Source organism: Marmota marmota, unplaced genomic scaffold (genome assembly GCF_001458135.2).
Source record: "Marmota marmota marmota unplaced genomic scaffold, marMar, whole genome shotgun sequence".
Taxonomy (NCBI): domain Eukaryota; kingdom Metazoa; phylum Chordata; class Mammalia; order Rodentia; family Sciuridae; genus Marmota; species Marmota marmota.
Window position 1 is genome coordinate 1,715,305 of NW_026000316.1, and position 22,511 is coordinate 1,737,815.

Here is a 22,511-nt window from a genome sequence, read left to right on the forward strand (position 1 = left end):
CAAATATTTTCTCCAATTTTATAGGTTACCTTTTCATTTTCTTGATAATGTCCTTTATATACAAAATTTTGATTTTGATTAATTTTAATTTAAGCATTTATTTTTTTCTCTACCTGTGCTTTAGAAATCATATTTAAGACTATTTTTAAGTTTAAGCTCATGAATATTTATCTCAATATTTTTTTCTGAGTTTTATAGTTTTAGCCTTTGCCTTTAGGTCTTTGATCCATTTTGAGTTACTTTTTGTATGGTATGAGGTAGGGAATCCAAATTCATTCTTTTGCATATGTATATTTAGCTTTCATAGCATCATTTATTGAAAAGACTGATCTTTTACCATTGAACAATAGGGTTACCCTTGTCAAAATCAGTTGATCATTTATGCAAGAGATTATTGGCTCCTTATTCAACTGTTTTTATAAATCTGCCTTTATTTCACTGTCAAAATATCTTGATCACTGTAGTTGTTGGAAGTCAAAAGATATGAGTTGTTTAATGTTATTCTTTTTCAAGGTTGTTTTGGCTCTTATAAGTTCTGTGCATTTCCATATGAATTTTAGGATCAGTCCATTAATTTCTAAAAAAAAAGAAAGCTGTTAAAATTTTAATGGAGATTGCTTTCAATTTGTAGATCAACCTGGGGAATATTACCTTCTTAACATGGGATGCCTTTGCATTCATTTGTGTCTTTAATTTTTTTCAATTATGCTTTCTAGTTTCTAGTGCATTATTGTGATTACATTTAAAACACCCCTAAGTGTTTATTCTTTTGTACAGTTATAAATATAATTATTTTCTTTTTAAAAATACTAGATTAATTTTACCAATTTACATCTTTTTTACAAAATAACTTTGTTTTATTTATTTATTTTTATTTGGTCCTGAGAATCAAACCAAGGGCTTTATATGTGCTAGGCAAGTGTTCTACCACTGAGCCACAACCCCAGCCTCTAGAATTATTTTCTTAATTTAAATTTTGAATCATTCAATTTTGTTGTATAGAAATACAAATGGACTTGTGTACAGGTGGTCTTTGACTTATGATGGCTTGATTTATGATTTTTTTAACTTTATGATGGTTTGAAAGCAATACATGTTCAGTAGAAACCATACTTCAAAGTTTAAATTTTGATTTTTTTCCCCAGGCTAGTGATATGCAGTAAAATACTCTCTTTCAATGCTGGTCAGCAGCAACAAGCTGCAGCTCCTTGACAACTGTGTGATCTGAACAACCAATACTTGAGAGTATACTGTGTTGCCAGGTTTTTTTTTTTTGATACAAGTATTCAATAAATTACATAAGATATTTAATACTTTATTATCAAACAGGCTTTGTGTTTGATGATCTTGTCCAACTGTATGCTTATATAAGTGTTCTGAGCATATTTAAGGTAGGCTTGGCTGAACTATATTAGATAGGTTACATGTATTAAATGCATACTTAACTTACGATACTTTCAATTTATGATGGGCTTATTGGGACATGATCATATGAGAAATTGAGGATCATCTGCATTGATTTCATACCCTGAAACCTTGTTGAATTTGTTTATTAGCTTCACTAATTTTTAGTGGTGTAGTCTTTGGGGTTTTCACTTTTGGATCCTGTCCTATGCAAACAGAGATGTATTTAGTACTTCCTTTCCAATCCTGATGCCCTTCCTTCCTTTCCCTACTTGTCCTGCTTTGATCCTCCAGTAAATCTACTGGATTTTTCAAATTCAGTTTTGGACATGCTGACTTAGAGGTCCTTGGGAGTCATTCAAGTAGAGAAGTCAAGTAGATGGTCTGCTATTCAGGCCCTAAGAGAAATTTGGGATGGAGAGTCATACTTAGTAGATGTTAACATAGCGATGGTAATTAAAACTCTTGAAAAAAATGACCTTGCCCAAGAAAAGTATTTAGAATGAGAAGAGTTACCTGGAACAGAGTCCTAGTGGTCAAAATCCAATAAAGAGTGGAAACAGAAAGAAAAATTCACAAAGGAAGCTGAAAAAAAATCACTGATAAAATGATATGAGTTATATCTCAAAAGCATGGTGTAATGGAAGCTAAGGGATCAAGGAGTAGGGAAGGTCAGTAGTGTGAAGGGGATTAAAATAATGGCTACTGAGGTAGATTAGAGTATGTTAAAAAGCTTAAGGAACAAAACTTTAAGGTGCTGTAAAGGGGATGGTAAGGGGCTGAATATAGAGCCCATATAGGTTTTTCAGTTACCAAATACATACTATTTTTGGAATTGCATTATATCTAATTTTCCTTTGTATTATTTATACCTTTTGATGCAGTTAAAAATTCGCTGTAAGGGAAATCTTTTGCTTGAAATAATTTGTTTTAATGAGCCATATATGAGCCAGTTATAGGTAGAAGAGTCCTGATCTAGTCTCTCTACCTCAGAGTTTTTCAAAGTATTTCTGACTTGTATTAGAATAACTAGAGAGGCTGGAGTTCTGGCTCAGTGGTAGAGCACTCAACTAGCATGTGCAAGGCCCTGGGTTCGATCCTCAGAGCCACATAAAAAATAAAACAAAATAAAGATATTGTGTGTCCATCTACAACTAAAAACTAAATATTTTAAAAAAAGAATCACTAGAGATATTTAAAAATATAGATTGATTATCATTATTATAGACCTACTGATTGACAACCTCATGACTAATACCCTTGAATCTGCATTTTGACAACTTTCCACAATTAATTTCTGTGCACACCTGATTTGAAAAGTACAATTCTGAAAGAATTGCCTTCTAAAAGGTAAGCTTACTCATTTACACTGATGGAACAGAGAATAAAACCATCTAAAGGACATGCAAAACATTAATTTATTTGGCTACATTTGTGTACAGGTGGATAGCCACATAGAATATTCATCATTTCAACTAAATTCTCTTATGTTACCAATGATGTCATTGGTGCCTGGCTAAAGTAATGGTATTTATCCTCTGTAGGTAAATGAATGGAGCTAATGTCTTTCATTGATCAGATTCCATCTTCCTATGTAATATATCTTCAGGTCAAGAAACCTTGCTTTCAGCCTATTTGCCATAAACTGCACATTTGTGTACCCCCATAATTCAGTTTGAAATCTTAACTGCCTTTGGGATCACATTTTTAATGTTAAGTCTATGGGAGGTTATTAAGTTTTAAAAAAAATGAAACCCTAAAGAACTTCCTCATCCATTCTGCCATGTAAAGATACAGTGAGAAGATAGCCATCTATGAACTAGGTAGAGGGCCCTCAAAAGACACCATATCTGTGAGCACTTTGATGTCTGACTTGTATTAGAATCTAGGATTGATCTTAGAGACCGTAGAGACTTTTTCCTCCAACCTTTTTCCTCCAACATCTAGAACTGTGAGGAATAAGTGTTGGTTAAGCCCCCTAGTCTATGATATTTTGTTATTGTAGCCTGAGCTACAACATTCTGTATTCCTTTTGATTGGTAACTGAATCCACCTATAAAAGAAAGGACAGGCTAGAAGTGGAAAATGACATTCTAATCCAAATATTCAGGTTCTCTGTAAAATGACTGACCTGTATTAAATGGTATCTAATTCCATTCTTAAATTGCTAACACTGTCAAATACTTTATCCTTCATGTCTCTTTGGAATTTTCTTTGTGCTTTGCCTTCTACCCTGACCAAACAGTTAGCCTTGTTACTTCCTGTTTTCTTCATATCCACATTCACAGTGTGTGTTTTCTTTTATTGATTATAGCATCAAGGAAAGTTGTGACTAAAATGACCTTAGAGACTTTTTCCTCCAAACTTATTTTTACAGATAGGAAAACTGAAAGCTAGAGTCATGAAACAACTTGCTGAAAGTAACACAGCTAGTTAGTGGCCCAGCTAGGAGCCTGGGTCTCCTGATTCCTTTTGCAGGGCTCTTCCCACTATAGGAGGGATTGTTATCCCAGGAAAAGATGAACTAATAATTTTTCATATGTTCTTCAAGTAGGACCAAATCTGGGACACAAAAGGAAAGAATTGGAGGAAAAATGATTTTTTTAAAGCTTAGTCTGTTAAAGAGATTTAACATTCAACCAGTATATTAGTTTTCATTTTTTCCTCTCTTCTCTGCCAGAAACAATAAAATGACTACTGTGGCACTGAGACCAAGGCAAGGTATTATACTTAAATTTGAGTTTAAATGATTTACAATTGAGTGGGAAGACTGTCTGGTGTACTGAGTTTACCAGGCTATTTCTGAATGTCACAGACCAGCCATTTGACCCTCATCAAATCATGGTGAAGCTCTTTGCTTCATTTTTTTTCTTTTTCTTTCTTTTTTTTTTTATTTTACAGAGATGACTCTACTCAGAGTGCTTAAGCAGAAATCAATGAGAAGGCAGTGGTTTTAAGAAAAGAAGTTACTTATATTCATGGGTTATCTACTTTGGGAAACTTATCAACAGCCTTTTACAAAGGAAAAGATTGAGGCATAAAGAGGTGAATAGACTCCACTGCCTCATACTATGGCTTGATTAATATTCACTTTTGAAAACTTTGAAAAAATTCTCCAAGATGAATAGAATATCATATTTTAAAATGAGAGAAGAATCTAGAGTAAGAGAAGATATTTTTCTTCCTGCTGATCTTTTTTTCTTCCTAAATAAGTCCCCTGGATGTTTCCAAAAGAGTCACTAGAATGTGAGCATGAAAGAGACAGGAAAAGAAAGAGATCGTTCAAAGAGACTTTGACAAAAGAGTGGTGACTGTAGGGAGAAAAAAAATACAGTGAAACGTGGTAAAATCAAGAAATTGGGTGAACAGAACATGTGGTGCTGTGCAGTAGGAGGTGCCAAGGAGGATAGGTGGAAAAAAGCGTGGGCCTAGCCAGAGAACTTTTTATAAAGCTTTTTTTTTTCTTTAAACTGAGAACAGTAGGAGATAAACGGACAGTCTCCAAGGTGCTCTGGAAAATCAATCATAAACATCATCTAGAAGCAGCTGACTTAATTCATTCTATTCCTATTACAATAAATCTGACTGGCATATAAAATTCATGTGCCTGGAAATACTGGACTGAAAAATTACTTTTGGGCTCCTGCTTGAATTTTTATGTGAATAAAGAAGACTAGGAAACCACCAAAAAACACAGAGAGACCAATCATTTCCTTTTCCAGAGAATGTTTCAAGGCCCAGATCCAGCCTAGGGTGTGGGTAGTAACTTATTATATAAAATAATTTGTAAATATTTTGGTTATCCAAAATAAAGTGGCTGTCTTTTATAGGTGAAGATAAAGAATTTCTGTTAGGAAAGGTACTTGAAAATTTGTGTCTCATATTGGAATTGGTTTTCTATCAACTCGTCTGTACTTTCTCACCCAGCCTCCCTCCTATTTAATGCTAAAAGGCTGGCCAAAGAACAGAATAGATTGAATGGCCCACACAGGAGTTGGGCCCATGACTAGAGTCTCATTAGTACCCTGGCTCAGCCAACTAATTCTAATGAAAGCTCCACTGAAGTAGCTGAGATGGATTCCTAAGCCATAAATCAAAGCTACTGAAAAAGAACAACCTATTTCACACATTTCACAATATAATGTGATTGAAAATCACTTTAAAGCAATCAGTCCCTTTTTGTGTATATTTTGCTGGTATCTGGTAAGCTTTTCTAATCTATAGATTAAATATTCTTGAACTGTTTATTTGAAATTTCATTTCCTACATTTTCTTTCTTTCGGAACTTGGTAGAGATTAAACCCCTGGAGTGACCCTCAAATTTTATTATCTGTTCTCCCCATTTAAATTTCTTCATCTTTTTGTTTCATTATTTTCTTAAAATAGAATTTATTGTTTTCAGAATTCTAGGTTCATAGCAAAACTGAGTAGAAGGAACAGAGATTACTTGTATATACTGCCCCCACAAACATGCAAAATGTCACTATCAAAATCACATACAGTGGTACATTAATTACAGTTAATGAACCTACATTGATACATCATTATTATCTAAAGTTCATAGCTTGCATTAGCATTCACTCTTGGTGTTGTACATTCTATGGGTTTTGACAAATAAATAATAACATGTATTTACCAGTATAGTGTCATGCAGAGTAGTTTCATTGCCCTAAATTTACCTTGTTCTACCTATCATTCCCTCCTCCCTAACCTCTGCCAATTACTGATTCTTTTATTAACCTCATAGTTTTGTTCCTTTAAAGATGTTACATAGTTGAAATCATATAATATGTAGCCTTTTCAGGTTGGCTTCTATCAGTAGTATATATTAAAATTTCTTTATATCTTTTTGTGGATTTATAGCTCAATTCTTTTTAGTACTGAATGATACTCCATTGTCTGGATTAATCATAGTTTACTTATCCACTTTCTTATGAAAGGATATCTTGATTACTGGAAAATTCTGGTGATTATGAATAAAGCTTCTATAAACATCTGTGCACAGATTTTGTGTAGGCATAAGTTTTCAACTCATTTGGATACATACCAAAAAACACAATTGTTGGGTCATATGGTAAGAATATGTTTAGATTTGTAATAAATTGTCAAACTGTCTTCCAAAGTAGCTGTACCATTTTGTGCTTTCACTAGCAATGAATGAGTATTCTTGTTATTCCACACTGTCATCCAAACTTTGTAATAGCTGTATAGTGGTATCTCATTGTTCTTTTAATTTGCAACTTCCTAATGAAATGGAATGTTAAGCATTGTTTAATATGCTTATTTTTCTAACTATACATCTTCTTTGGTGCAATGTCTATTTGAGTCTTTTGCCCATTTCTAAATTGGGTTGTTTTCTTATTGCTGAGTTTTAAGATTTCTTTGCATATTTTAAAAACCAGTCCTATATGAGATATATGTCTTTTGTAAATATTTTCTCCAAGTCTTTGGTTTCTTTTTTTTGTTCCTTTAACAGTGTCTTAGGCAGAACATAAGTTTTTAATTTCTGTGAATTCCAGTTTATCAATTCTTTCTTTCATGATTCACACCTTTGTGAATGAATGTAAAAAGTCATACCCATACCCATAGTCATCTGGTTTTCTCCAATATTATCTATGTAGTTTTGCAGTTTGCATTTTACGTTTAGATAAATGATATGTTTTAATTTTCATGTAGGGGTAAGGGTTCTCTTTTTCCTTCTTTTTCATATGGATGTCCATTTTTTCTAGCACCATTTTTTGAAAAGACTTTCTTTGATGCATTATATTGCCTATGCTACTTTGTCAAGAATAAATTGACTATTTTCATATGGGTCTATTATGGGCTTTCTATTATGTTCCATTGACATATTTATCTAAACTTTCACCAATACCACACTGTCTGGATTACTTTAGTTCATAGTAAATCTTGAAGTTGGATAATGTCAGTCTTCTGACTTTTTCTTCTTCAATATCATGCTGGATATTCTGGCAGAATAGGAAGTTGGGAACCCTTCTTTTCTAAACAAATACAGGAATTCAACAGTAATTTATGGACAATTTCCATTTATGAGATATTCAGAAATTAGAGAGGCTTCTTCAGCCTAGGTGGATATAGCACTACCCATATCAAAGCAGGAAAAGAAATTTGAGACACTGTCTTACCATAATACCTACCTCTGGAATAGTGCCATATGATTAGGATGAAATACCTTATTCCGAGCTTCTGTCTGACTGGGGAAAGATATGAACCACATGTTCAAAATTCTAGCTTCTTTGGGTACTGCCCAGAGGACTGTCTTCTGTCTATTTTTCTTGGAGTCCTAAGAGAATCTAACATAACATAGCTCTCTGGGGCAGGTAAAAACAGAGATATAATTGGGATTGGCAGTCACCACTGCTCCAAAGCCCCTCTTGGCTCAGCAGAGAGTGAGTGGTCAAAAAATCTGGGCTTTCAGCTTTTTCCTGGTCAGGGAAAGAGGTTTCCAATGCTTAACTTTTCTGGGGGATACCCAAAGGTGTGGGAAGCCATTCTCGCACGTGATTGGGCACCTCCCGGATTGGGTGTGAGGCGCTCTGGCTAAACTGTGTCGGAGCTTTCCCAACCCTCTCCTGGTGCGAGAGCCTGTCCGTGTGGGGGTGTGACTGACCACTGACCCCGGGGGCCAATCACTGACCCTGACCTTGGAGTGCTGCCCCCCTCAACCTTCATTGGATGGAATTCTCCCCTGAATTTCTTGCCCCAATAAAAGGCTACTCCCTGGCGTGCTCTCTCTCTCTCTCCTGCTAACCCTGAGTAATCCCTGCTGCCCTACCGGGTGGTTCGAGGTGTGAGTCAGAGGGAGAGCCGTCTCAGACCTGGTCATAGAAAAAGGTAACTGAGTCTGTGTGTTTTATTTTGATCTCACTAGCTAACTTTTATGCCAAGAACCTCTTTAATGAAACCAGTGTGCTGGTCACATGGTGGAACAAAGGACTGTCTTCTATATAGTTTATAAAGCACTAATGAAAACTGACATAATCTAACTGCCTGGAGGGCCAGTGGAAACAGAGATGCTGGTGTAATGTAGCACACAATCAGTTGCCATAGATCCTCCTCCTTACTCAACACAGAACAGAAAAGTGAAAACCTCCAGATCTCAGCTTACCATGAAGAGGTAAAGTATTCTGGATCTAGTGACCCAAAATTTCTTGTGCCTACCTAAGAAATTGGCCTAGTATTACTTGTTTTGAAGTGCTGATGGAACTCAACACACTCTAGATGCCTGGGGGCTGCTAAGAACAAAAAATACAGGTTTGACTAGTATGAAGTTTAGGAAGGTCCCAGAATTTCTGGCTGGGCTGATCAATTATGTTCTTTCCTGTATGAGGCTAGTCCATGAAGAGTGGAAGAGATGGCCATTTTGTATAATGTATAGATATCAAAACAGATATTTCAGGAAAATGAAGAAACAAGAAAATATATTCCAAACACAGTTAAACTCCAGAAACCAACTGTAATGAATGGAGTTATGTGACTTATTACCTCACAGTCTTTTATGAATTTTTTTTTTCATTAATAGCCATCATAGAGATGTTCAACAAAATCAGGAGGAAATGCATGAATGAAGAGAGGATTTCAATGAATTCCTGACAAAACATAAAACATATATACAAAAAATACAAAATATATACTTAAGAGTACCAATCAGAAATCATGGAGCTGAAGATTATTATATCTGGACTAAAAAGCACACTAGAGGGGTTTAACAACATGCTAAATCAAATAGAAGAAAGAATCAGTGAACTCAAAGACAGGATATTTCAAACTATTCAGCCAGAGGAGCATAATCAGAAAAAACAATGGAAGAATGCAAAAGAGTGGGATATTTTAGTGGACCATGAGGACCAAAACACATTATAGGATCCAGAGGAGGAGGAGGGCAGGGGAGAGGGAGAGCGAGAGGGAGGGAGGGAGAGGGAAAGAGAAAGAGAAAGACAGAGAGAATATGAATTAGAAAGCATACTCAAAGAAATAATGGATGAACACTTTGTAATTTCCCAAGTCTGGGGAAGAAAACAGATATCAAGAAATATAGAAAGCCAAAGGTCTCAGATAAATGAACTTAAAGAAATCCACAACAAGGTACATTTTAAACTGATTGTTGAAATCAAAGACAAAGAATATTGGACGCACCAAAAGAAAAACCAGTTATTACATAGAAGACCCATATCAGCTGATTTTCCAGCAGAAATGTTGTAGGTCAGAGGTGAATGGGATGATATATTCAAAATTTTGAGAGGAAAAAGTTGTCAACCAAGAATACTATATTTGGCAAAACTGTTATTAAAAAATTAAGCAGAGATTTAAAAAAGTCTTCCTGACAAACAAAAGCTAAAGGAATTCATTATACTAGAAATATTTTACAAGTAATGTGGAAGAGAATTCTTTAAGTTGAAAAGACGCTAAGCAGCAATGCAATAGGTTTAGAAAGTATAACACTCATTGATATAGATACATACATAGACAAATATAGAACACTGTATTATTTTAGTGGTGATGGGTAAATCATTTTTAATTCTAATATAAAAGACAAAAATAGCAAAAATAGCAACTACAATGTTAAAATACATAATATAAACGGATGTACATTGTGTTATCAATAGTATAAACTGTGTGTGTGTGTGTGTGTAGGATCACAAAAGTGTAGAGGTTTATGATTTAAGTTGTTATGAGCTTAAAATAGATGTTTATAACTAAGATATTTTATGTAAGTTCCATGGTAACCACAAAGAAAATACCTATAGAAATCACACAACAGTAAAAGAGGAAGAATTAACACATCAAGAGAGAAAAATGGGGCAAAACAATTATCCAACAAACAGAAAACACTTGGGACTGAGAAATGTAACTCAGTGGTAGACTGTGTGCTTAACATGTGCAGGGCTCTTGTCTCAATCCCAAGTACCAACACAAAAAACAAACCAAAAACCCCCAAACAATTAACAAAATGACAATAGTAAATCTTTCCTATCAATAATTACTTTATTTTCAAAAAAATACTTTATTTTTTAAATTCTGTTTTTGTTTTGTGGTGCTGGGGATTAAACCCAGGGCCTTGTGTATGCTAGGCAAGCACTCTACCAACTGAATTATATTCCCAGCCCAAAGAATTCTTTTTTTAAAATATTTTTAGTTGTAGATGGACACAGTAACTTTATTTTATTTATTTATTTTGGTATGGTGCAGAGGATTGAACCCAGTGCCTCACACTTGTTAGGCAAGTGCTCTACTATTGAGCTATACCTCCCCAGTCCATTTTTTTTTTTATAAATTCTGAGACAGGGTCTTACCCAGGCTAGCCCTGAACTTGTGATCCTCCTACCTCAGCCTCCTGAAGAATATAATGAATACTTTATAATGAATCTTGCATTTCTTTTACAATCAAAAATTATATTTAAAAAGTCAAGAAACTGAAAAAAAAATTAAGGAACTGTCTTTTATGTAAGCAAAAAAAAAGGCAACACAATGCCTAGGAGACAGGTTATGGCTGCTGCTAAGAAAGCACAGGGAGGCTTGAAGTGAGAAGGGCAACAGCGACCTTCACAGATCACTCTATGCTCGGAAATCATTGCCTGGCACAGCCCTTAGCACCAATGTGCACACTGCCAAAATGAGGGGGGACAAGCACTCCTGAAGCAGCGCCCAGGGCCACACAGAGTAGAGGGGTCTGTTAGCAGCCTTCTAAAGCATTTCCAGCAGCGCTTCTGAAAATGTGGTCTTCTTTCCACCCCATCAGAATCACTTCAGAGCTTGTAAAAATGCAGCTTCCTGGGTCCCTCTGAAGGACTATGTGCTGCACGGACCCACCTGGGTTTTTGGGTTTACCCTTGGATCCCCAAGATTGGGGACACAACATTTGGCACAGCTAAAAGGCTCAAACAGATCTGTGATGGCTTCCCAATCTCCCCACTAAAAGGTTCTGTCTTCCCAGGGCTCACACTAGGGGAGAAACTGGAGGAAGGCTTCACCCCGGAGCAATCTGCTATCCCACTGGCCCTTCCCTATGGTACAGGCCCCCAGCTGGACCCCCACCGGCACCAGGGATGGGGACCCGACTGGGAGGCCCAAGTCCCCTAGCAGCACCCCACACGCAGGGCTCTTACTGGCTTTGACAGTTTCAGCTTCTGCCTCATCCTCCTCCTCTTCCGAGCTCTCTGAACTACTGACAGGGTCTGACACTCGGGTCTTCTTGGCTTGCAGGGCTGCATCTTTCTCTGCCTTCCGCTTCCGGCCAAGCTCCGAAGTCCTGCAGGACAAGGATGATTGGCTATACCAACTGGATGACAGCACACCTCCATAAGATTTGGGAAGAGAGTCCTTACCACATCCTCCTGGCCCTCAAAGGAAATGTGTACAGGGTTTAAACAACGATGAGAACACAGCGTAGATACAATTTGTGTTCTGCCTTTTCACTCCTTTTGTAAAGTGCCTTTCCAGTTCTCAGTCAGTCTTGAAAATAACCATGAATGATCAGTAATGTCACAGAACAGAAGCAGCTGTCAGTGACAGGTGCTGTCCCATGTAGGCACTTTGCAGAACTAGCAGCACTCCTCCACTGCAAGCACTTAATGCACGAGCTGTTACCTCTTCTTGAACCAGGGTCCTTGTCCCTCCTACCTGAGCTCTAATCCAGCCTCCTCAGAGCAGCCTGCACTGATGTCCCCTCCCCTGAGGCATTCTCTGCCCTGTCATCCTATTTCTGAGTACCTTTCTCTATCTTCCATGATCTTACTTGCTTCTGGCCTGACCCCCTCAACTACACAGAAAGGGCTGGGGGTGTGGGAAGACTGGCAGCTCACTAGAGTCCCCTCAGTGCCTTGCACACTGACTTGTCCAGGTCGAGGAGTAAGTTTGGAGCACTGATAGAAGAAGCACCCAGATGCCTGAGTCTCCTGAACTTTCAGGTTATCACCTCTTTTGACCCACGTTCCCACCTCCAGGGAGTCTACCTATGCCCCATGTCTTCCAGCTGGGGTGGACACTGCTCTGCCAGTTCGAGATGTGTGGCACAGGTCCCTTTTTTTCCCAGGGGGAGCACTTGTCAGGAATCTCCTGCTAAGAGGCTTCATTGACTACATTTATCCACTTGTTCTGCCTCTCTCCTCCCAACAGAACGTGAGTTCTGAAACACTAAGGAGTTTCTCTGGTTTGTTCCCTATTACATCAATAGTGCCTGGCTTATAGTGGGTGTCCAATAAGCACCAAGGCAGGCGGGGACCCCTCCAATTGTCAGCTTTAGCACTTTACTAAGGACTATTGGATTTAATCCTCAAATTGCAATGAGATAATTATGTTTTCATTTTACACATGAAGACAGACTCAGGGAGGGCAGAAACTTGCTCAAGGCCAAACGGCTGGTGGATGGGTTTGGAATTTGCAGGGAATCATTGGGCTAGTTTGCCTAAAGGGCAGGAGTCTTAGTAGTACTCCTCACCCATAGAGGGGCCCAGGACAGGGAAGGGCTTACAGCTGCTCACTGATGTGGTGTTCTAGGGAAGGAAGTCCTATCAGCAACACCCACACACCTGGCTAAGAAAAACAGGGTGAGGAAGTATGGGGTGTGTCCTGAGCTCTGAGCTCAATTTAGCAGCAGAGGGGAACCAAGACCTGAGGGCAGGCAGGGTTTTCAATGACCTTAGCTCTTCCTGGGAGGCTGGGATTTCTCTCAGACCATTCCTGCCTTTGCTCACACACCTCTGAGGATAGGAAGCTCACTAGTCTCTCTATCACTTAATTTTTGGACTTCCCGGATATTCAAGTGTTTGTTTTCAGAAATGAAACCTATCTTCTTCCCGCACAGGTATACATGTGGGACCACTATACCCACTCCCTTTGTCCTCAAAGATGTGCAGACAATGGTTCCTCAGTTCTCTCCTAATACTCCTATCATTCCTCATGGGACTGTCATAGCACCCCTCTCCCCAGTCAGCCATGGTCAGGCCAGTGTTAGGGACAGAACACAACCATCCCCTCCTCCACTCATTTTTTTTTTTTGTACCAGGGATTGAATCCAGGGGTGCTTAATCACTGGCCTCTTCCCTAGCCCTTTTTCTTATTTTGTTTTGAGATAGGGTCTTCCTGAGTTACTTAAGTCTTTTCAAAGTTGCTGAGGCTGGCTTTGAACTCATGATCCTCTTACCTCAGTCTCCTGAGCTGCTGAGTACTGGAGATTAAACCCAGGGGTGCTCTACCACTGAGCTATATCCCCAGCCCCTTTTATTTCATTTTGAGACATGGTCTTGCTAAGTTGCTGAGGCTGGCCTCTAACTTACGATCCTCTGGCCTCAGACTCCTGTTGTTGAACTTACAAGTACAAGTCATTGTGCCTGGCGCAATAGATGTTTGTTGACCTGTACACAGTGGTGCATGCCTGTAATCCCAGCAGCTTAGGAGGCTGAGGCAGAAGGCTTGTAAATTCCAGGCCAGCCTCAGCAACTTAGAGAGGCCCTGAACAACTTAGTGAGACACTCCTCTAAATAAATAAATAAACAAATAAAAATAAAGGCTGGGGATGTGGTTAAGTGTCAATGGATTCAATCCCCAGTACCAAAAAAATAAAAAACAACAAACAAACAAAAAAACTTTGTTGATCAAGTGGATAACAAACTTGTGAGANTGATATTGTAGCACTTAAACATATAAAGCAAATATTGACAGAACTGAAGGGAAAGACAGCCATATACTAATAGGAGATAGCAGTACTCCACATTCAATAATTAATAGATGATCCAGACAGAAAATCAATAAGGAAACAGCAGACTTAATTAATACTGTAGACCAAATGGACCTCAAAGATTTATACAGAACATTCCACCCAACATTAGCAGAATATACATTCTTCTCAAGCACACATGGTACATTCTCCAGGATAGGTCACATGGTAGCTCACAAAACCATTATTAATATATTTAAGAATATTGTAATAATAACAAATATCTTTCCACCCAAAATGGAATGAAACTAAAAGTCTATGGCAGAAAAAAAGACTAAACTCCACAAATATATGGAAACTTTAGACATCAATGAGTGAAGGAAGAATTTGAAAGGAAAATTAGGGAATGAGATGAATGCAAAATAAAAACACAATGTGTCAAAACTTATGGTATATAGGGCTGTGGCTGTGGCTCAGTGGTGGAGTGCTTGCCTAGCATGCATGAGGCCCTGGGTTCCATCCTCAGCACTGCATATAAATACATTATATCACTAGACTTATTCATATTATATAAGTGCAAGACCTACATTCCCCCATTTACTCCTCTTCTTGGTCCCTGGTAATCACAACTAAAAAAATTTTAAATAAGCGAAAACCAAAAAATTACGGTATACAGCAAAAGCAGTACCAGGACAGAAGTTTATAGTGATAAATGGCTACATTAAAAAAGAAGAAATAGAAGAATGAAATCCTGTCATTTGCAACAACATGGATAGAACTGGACATAATTATAAACCAAGTACAGAAAGACAAGTACTGTGTAATCTCACTCATATGTGGAATCTAGAAAAAGTGAGCTTGAAGAAGTCGTGGTGTAGAATGGTGGATACGAGAGGCTAAGGAGAGTAGGGGTTGGGGAGGAATGGGGGAAATGTTGATTAATGAGTATTGAATTACAGTCAGAATGGAGTAAGAAATCCTGGTGTGTTCTTGCCAAGACATGGAAACAACCTAAGTATCCATTGGTGAATTTTTTTTTATAAAAGAAGGAGCTGATGACATTTTTTTTTACATGAGTGAACCTGGAAACATTTTGCTAAGTGAAGACAGGCATAGAAAGTTAAATACTGCATGATCTCACTTGCATGTGAAACTTAAAAAACATTGAGTACATTGAAACAGAGAGTTGAATGGTGATTACCAGGGACCAAGAAGAGGATTAAATGGGGGAATGTAGGTCATGTACTTATATAATATGAATAAGTCTAGTGATCTAATATACAGCAGTAGGATTATAGTTAATAATATTGTAAAATAAAATTTTGCTAAAAGCATAGATAATAGGTGCTCTTACCACAAATACAGAAGAGGAAATTGTGGAAGGTAATATATATATGTTTTTAACCATAATAATAATTTCATTACATATATATACAAAAATGTCATATTGTACTCCTTACATATATACAATACAAATAAAATTTAAAAATATGTGATGGTCTTGGGATGTATCTTGCTAGGGGAGCACTTTCCTATCATGTGTGAGGCTTCGGATTTGATCTCCAGCATCACCAAAAAATGATGATGATGAAGATGATAATGATGATGATGAGGAGGAGGATCATGATGATTGATGATGATAATAATAATAGTTGTAGAGAATTCAAAATACTCTCTCTAATCCTTTCTTTTTCAAATTATAATTCTTAACACATATTAATTGCACAAATTAATGGGTTTCACTGCAAGTTATAAACATGCAGATATCATGCCTTGATCATGTCCTCCCTCCCTTCTGTCTTCTTCTTTTTTTGAGAGAGAGAGAGAGAGAGAGAGAGAGAGAGAGAGAGAGAATTTTAATATTCATTTTTTTTTCTTTTAGCTTTCGGGGGACACAACATCTTTGTTTGTATGTGGTGCTGAGGATCGAACCTGGGCCACACGCATGCCAGGCGAGTGCAATACCGCTTGAGCCACATCCCCAGCCCCCCTTCTGTCTTCTTTAGCCCTCTTCTCTCCCCCAGGTCCCATTTCCCTTCCCATAAAGTCACTCTTCTATTTTCAAGTTTTTTTTTAAAGTTTCCTTATATGAGAGAAAACATGAAGTAAGACTTATCTTTTTGTGTCTGGCTTATTTCACTTAACATGATGTCCTTTAGTTCTATCCATTTTCCTGCAAATGACATGATTTAATTCTATTTTACCCCCTATGGCTAATACTACTCTAGTGTGTGTGTGTGTGTGTGTGTGTGTATCAATCTCTCTCTCTCTCTCTCTCTCTCTCTCTCTCTATATATATATATATATATATATATATATATATATATATATATATGGCATAGAATGACCATATAGAATTAGATAATGTAGTACCACTATTACTTTATAGAATAAGAACTGAAGATGATAATTCATTTGCGTATAATGACAAAGGTAATAAGTAGCAGAAAGAGGCCTAGCTTTCAAAGCTGATTTTCTACCCTTTTCATAGTAAAACCCAAAGTTCACTATTTTTTTTTTATTTTATTGAAAAATATTTTATTTTCCTTGTTTTTGGCAGCTTTTCATTACTGTAACAAAATATCTGAGATAATTAACCCCCCAAAAGAAAAGGTTTGTCTTATTATTTCAGAGTTTGGTAGATATTGTGTGTCATGGAAAGATAAACATGATTATTATTCACTTAATATACATTAACATAGGTATTCATATAAATTGAAATGTTTCCATCTCACAGTATGGATACAGCATATCATATTAGTCCTTGAGGATCATTTTTTAATTTATTATGATTTGTTAATTATGAGGGCAGAATGCAATTCATTTCAAATTACACATATAGAGCACAATTTTTCAAGACACTGGTTATACACAAAGAATTTTCACACCATTTGTGTCTTATACATGTACTTAGGGTAATGATGACTAACTCATTCCACCATCATTCCTACCCCCTTGCCCCCTTCTTTCTCAGCTATCCCACTCCTTGTTTTTTACCCAAAGGACTTAAAAACAGCATACTACAGGGACACAGCCATATCAAGGTTTTAGCAGCACAATTGACAATAACTAAACTGTGAAACCAATCCAGATGTCGTTCAGTAGATGAATGGATAAGGAAACGTTGGTAGATATACACAATGGAACATTATTCAGCATTAAAACAGAATAAAATGGTGGGATTTGCAGGTAAATGGATGAAGTTGGAGAATATAATGCTAAGTGAAGCAAGTCAATCTCAAAAAACCAAAGGCTGAAAGTTTTCTTTGATATGAGGATGCTGACTCATAACGGTGTTGGTGGGAGGAGCATGGGAGGAATGGAGGAAAAGTGTACTATTTTTTAAAAATGTGTAAACTATAAATTCTTCCACTTGAACAGAAAGACAATGTGGTGTTACTAGAATAAGCGTTATTATCTGAAAATAAAGTGTGTTTTTGTTCTTTATTCTTATTTCCATAGAACCTTGACCTTATTTTATGATTTAATAATTTCTTAACTCTCTGAGGATATTAATAGTAGCTTTTGAAAATATTCTTTTTGGAATATTCTTTCTCTCTCTCTCCCTGCCCCACACATACATTGAGTCTCCCTGTCTGTCTGTCTATCTATCTATCTATCTATCTACCTACCTATTAAGAGAGTAAGTTCAGTAGGATGGGAAATATAAAGTTAATTTATAAGAATAAATATTTTTACTATGTACAAGCAATCCATTAGAAAATACAATGGAAGACAAGACCATATTTGCCACAGCAACAACAACAACAAAAGAATAAAATGCTTAGCAAGAATTGTGCAAAGCAAGTTAGTAAGAATACAAGCAACAATAAGTGTTGGAGAGGATGTGGGGGAAAAGGCACACTCTTATATTGCCGGTGGGACAGCAAATTGGTGCAGCCATCTGGAAAGCAGTATGGAGATTCCTTAGAAAACTTGGAATAGAATCACCATTTGACCTAGCTATCCCACTCCTTGGTTTATACCCAAAGGACTTAAAATTAGCATACTACAGGGACACAGCCATATCAATGTTTAGAGCAGCACAATTCACAATAGCTAAATTGTGCAACCAATCTAGTATCCTTCAATAGATGAATGGATAAAGTAACTGTGGTATATATACACAATGGAATATTACTCAGCATTAAAGGAGAATAAAATTTTGGCATTTGCAGCTAAATGGATGGAGTTGGAGAATACCATGCTAAGTGAAGTAAACCAATCCCCCAAACCAAAGGCTGATTGTTTTCTCTGATAAGTGGATGTTGATCCATAATGGGTGTGTGTGGGGGGGAGCATGGGAGGAATGGAGAAATTTTGGATTGGCCAAAGGGGAGGGGAAGGGAGGAGGTATGGAGATAGGAAAGATGGTGGAATGAAATGGACATCAGTACCTTAGGTACATGTATAAAGACACGAATGGTGTGACTCTACTTTGAATACAACCAGAGACATGAAAAATTGTGCTCCATTTGTGTACTATGAACTGAAATGCATTCTGCTGTCATGTATAACAAATTAAAACAAAAAAATAGATTAATTAGTAAAAAAGAATTGTGGAAATCATATGAGGAAAACACTAGTAAAAGACAAAATATACTTGACTAAATGGAAAGATATATTTTATTTTTGGATAGGGAGGATTCATATTGTAAAAATATTACTTCTAAGTTAATTTAAAACTTTAACAAACCATCAATATTTTTCATCTGGGAGGAAATTCTAAGTTCATATGAAGAAAAAACAGGCAAAGTAGCCAGGAATCTTTAGGAAAAGGCATACATTAAAAGAAAGACAGTATTTTAAAATTTAAATTCTCTAAAATTAAAAGTGTGGTATTGGGGTAATGAATAGACAGAACAGAATAAAAAGTTCAGAAATGGACCCAACTCCAGATGGGAACTCGGTATAGAGCATCTCAAATAAATGTGGTAAAATGGATTTTTTAATAACAATGGTGGAGAAAGAAAAAGCTGGATCTGTATATTATACCATATACCAGACTAACTTTCAGGTGAGTTAATGATTTAAGTTTAAAAAGAAACTAGAAGAAAACATAAGTGAATTCCTTTAAAATCTTAAGAGTATGAGTTTTCTAAACTGACTTTAAATACAGAATATATTAAGGAAAAAGACTGACACATTTGAATACATTTAAAAAATCTCTTCTTACTGGCAAAAAGCACCATAAGCAAAGTAAAACTGAAAGACAAAGTGAAAATATATTTGCCATTTATGTCACAAAGAGCTACTCTCATAGAAAATACCAACAACCTCACAAAAAAATGAATGTAGGCCATGAAAAGATAATTAAAAAATGAGAAGATTCATAAAAAATAAAAAGATGTCTAATGTCATTCAATACAAGAAAAATTCAAATTAAAACTAATTCAAACTACTAATTCCTACCTATCAGTTTAGAAATAATACAAAATTTTGACAATATACTGTGCTGATGAGGCTTTGGAGGAAAAAGGGAACAATTCATATGGAGAAGAATGTGGGGTTATTTAACATAATTATAGATCTATATTTTTTGACCTAGCAATTCACTTTTGGAAATCTATCCTATAAAAAACATTACATACAGGTGTACAAATTTACATTTGTACCATGACAGGAAAAAAATGAACAGAAATCTAAATACAAAATGTCAAAACCAAAATTACAACAAAAATGAAGATCATAATGTACTGATATGAAGAGATCTCCAGGAGATATATATAAATATATATATTACATGTGTAATTTTTATTTTATTATATATGTATATTATTTATTTTTATGTGGTGCTGAGGATTGAACTCAGGGCTTTATACACTCTACCTCTGAGCCACAACCCAAGCCCTCTAGGATATATTTTTAATGAGAAAATTTTATGTGGAACCACATACACACAAACCATCTTTTGTTAGAGTCTGTAAACAAGTCAAAATAACACCTGGCATTTTGCCAGGGGAATGTTAGAGTTCGTAAACATGTCTGGATGGTGCCTGGCAAAATGCCAGAGGGAGTGGTTTGAGAAGTAACAAAAACAAGCCATTAAGTGTGGAGATTCCTTATTGGTTGACTGATGTATCTAGTTTATGCTAATTAGATAAGCTGTGTGGAATGTATAAATACTGCTCCTGTCCTGCAATAAATGGCTCCCACTCCTGCTGTATCAACGTACACAAGTTGTTCGTCACCCCCAGGTTATTTTGCTGCAGCCGGACTGCAGCAATCTTTTGTTAAATAAATGGGGAAAGTAAAGATATAGAGTCATATTTTCTTGAATTTACCCAAAGAAATATTTTTAAAACAAATAAGAAACTAGGGGAGTGAGGATGGGAAGAACATGGATAGGGGAAAGGGTAGGAGAAAAACCTGATAGTTTATTTTTATTTACATTATTTTGACCTTTAAACTATGTAAATATGTTATTAGTTGAAAGAGTAACAATAAAGGTAAAAATGTTTTACTTACATTTTACCTATTTCCTTGTTTCGTTTTATCATTTATCTGTTTGGTCTGTTGCTACACTGGTATTATCATTGGTTGATTCCAAAATGCCAGAATCTGAAGAAGAGACTCTACAGACCTTTCCATTTTTTAAGGGAAAAGTTAATCTTCTTAGGAGCCAGATGCTTGGTTTCTGGCATTCTAGAAGCAGAGGAGAGGGGACAGGAGTTAAGATACTTCCTCCAGCTGTTTTGAGCTCCACATCCATTTTTTTTTCTTCTGCTACATATTTTTGTTCAATTTCTCCAAAGTATAACACTTTGGTTGTAGGAGATTTGCCCGGAATCTCAGGTGATGATGCAACTATTTCATTCATAGGCTTTCAACAACCAATTGTCCTGTATTATCCCATTGCCTCACTGTAGTTTTTCTGAGGTGTCTTCTATCTATAAACCCTGTTTCTGTGAGCATTTTTTGAAGTGAATCAATATTTTTCTTTGAGTTTGGGTCATAATCCCAAAGGATAATCCTGAATGTTGAAATCTCGACAGAATATAACTCCTAAAGTCTAAAAATCCTCAAATATTAAAATCCCAAAAATATAATTCTGGAAAAAATAATAAAATTAAAAAAAATACTTTTGCTTTTTAAATGGGATTTATTTGAGAAACATGTAAAAACACAACAGAACAGTTCATAGGCCATTTTCCATTATAGAATAAGCAACAACAACAATAATAATACACATATTTTTGTAAGTGTAAGCATTCAGATATATTGACTATTACATGGGTATGAGCAGATAAATAATATTCTCTTTAAAAAATAGGTCAAAAGTGAAACATAAATGCATATCACTATGATTGATAATCATCTACACCAAACTGTACAAATGTGGTCATCTGAAATACAATGATGGACAAACTAGGTCTTTGGATGAGATCAAAGAAAAACCATTATGGGTCATCTAAAAACCCAAGATCACTTTTGCAAGTGCAGATATGCAAAAACGGATATTTTTTCTTCATAGTTGAGGAAGTTTCAAAGTTTTTACTTATATGCATAGTGTTTATACACAAATTCAATGTCTTGATAATGCACTTTTTCAGAGTCAAACTTGAAAAAAGTTCATGTAACTGCAAAAATCTCTAAAACTCTTCATACAATTTGTATGTGTAGTATTAGAAATGATGCACAGATGAAATACATAGCATAGCAAATTGTAAAAAATAATTCTAACATTTTAAAATCATAAGAAATAAACTAAAAAAGAAAACCAAAACCAAACAAGTCCCTCAAACCAAAATAAATCAATAAATAAACAAATCAAAAAAAGTTAAAAGAAAAAGAAAATGTGACATGAAAAATGTACTTCAGGGATTATTTATGGGTAATTGCATGGAAGTAGTTCGTAAGAGCTGATCAACTCACAACTCATTATATTTTGAAATCTTGCATTGTGATGAATGGCCATTTCTTTTCTTTTCCTTTTAGGGTCTAACTCTCCTTGGAGAATATATTCACATTCATTTTCTATGTGTTGGTGCTCTTTTTAAAATTCTTCATTGATTCAGTATACATTGACATGAACGTTCTTTTTTTTTAGTTTCATGAAAAGATTTAATCTTATAAACAAATACTGAAGATTTTATATTTAATAATTCCTAGTCACATTCCCTTATTACATTTTTCTGTTCTCTTTGGCATGTTTCTGTGTTGTAGTTGGGAACCTATTCTTCATGCACTCATATGAATACAACAAATTTGGTGGAAACAATACTGGTGATTGAATAGCAACACTACTGTGTAATATCTTTTTATCCTACTGTGCACATAATTATTTTCAAACAAGACAGTAATTTTTCTGACTTTTTTAGGCAAATATGGTTTTAATTCATCAAAAGCACCTAGAATTTCATCATTTAGAAGGAATGCCAAAGCAAACAAATGATATGTTTTTTTTTTTTTTTTTTTTTTTTTTTTTTTTTTT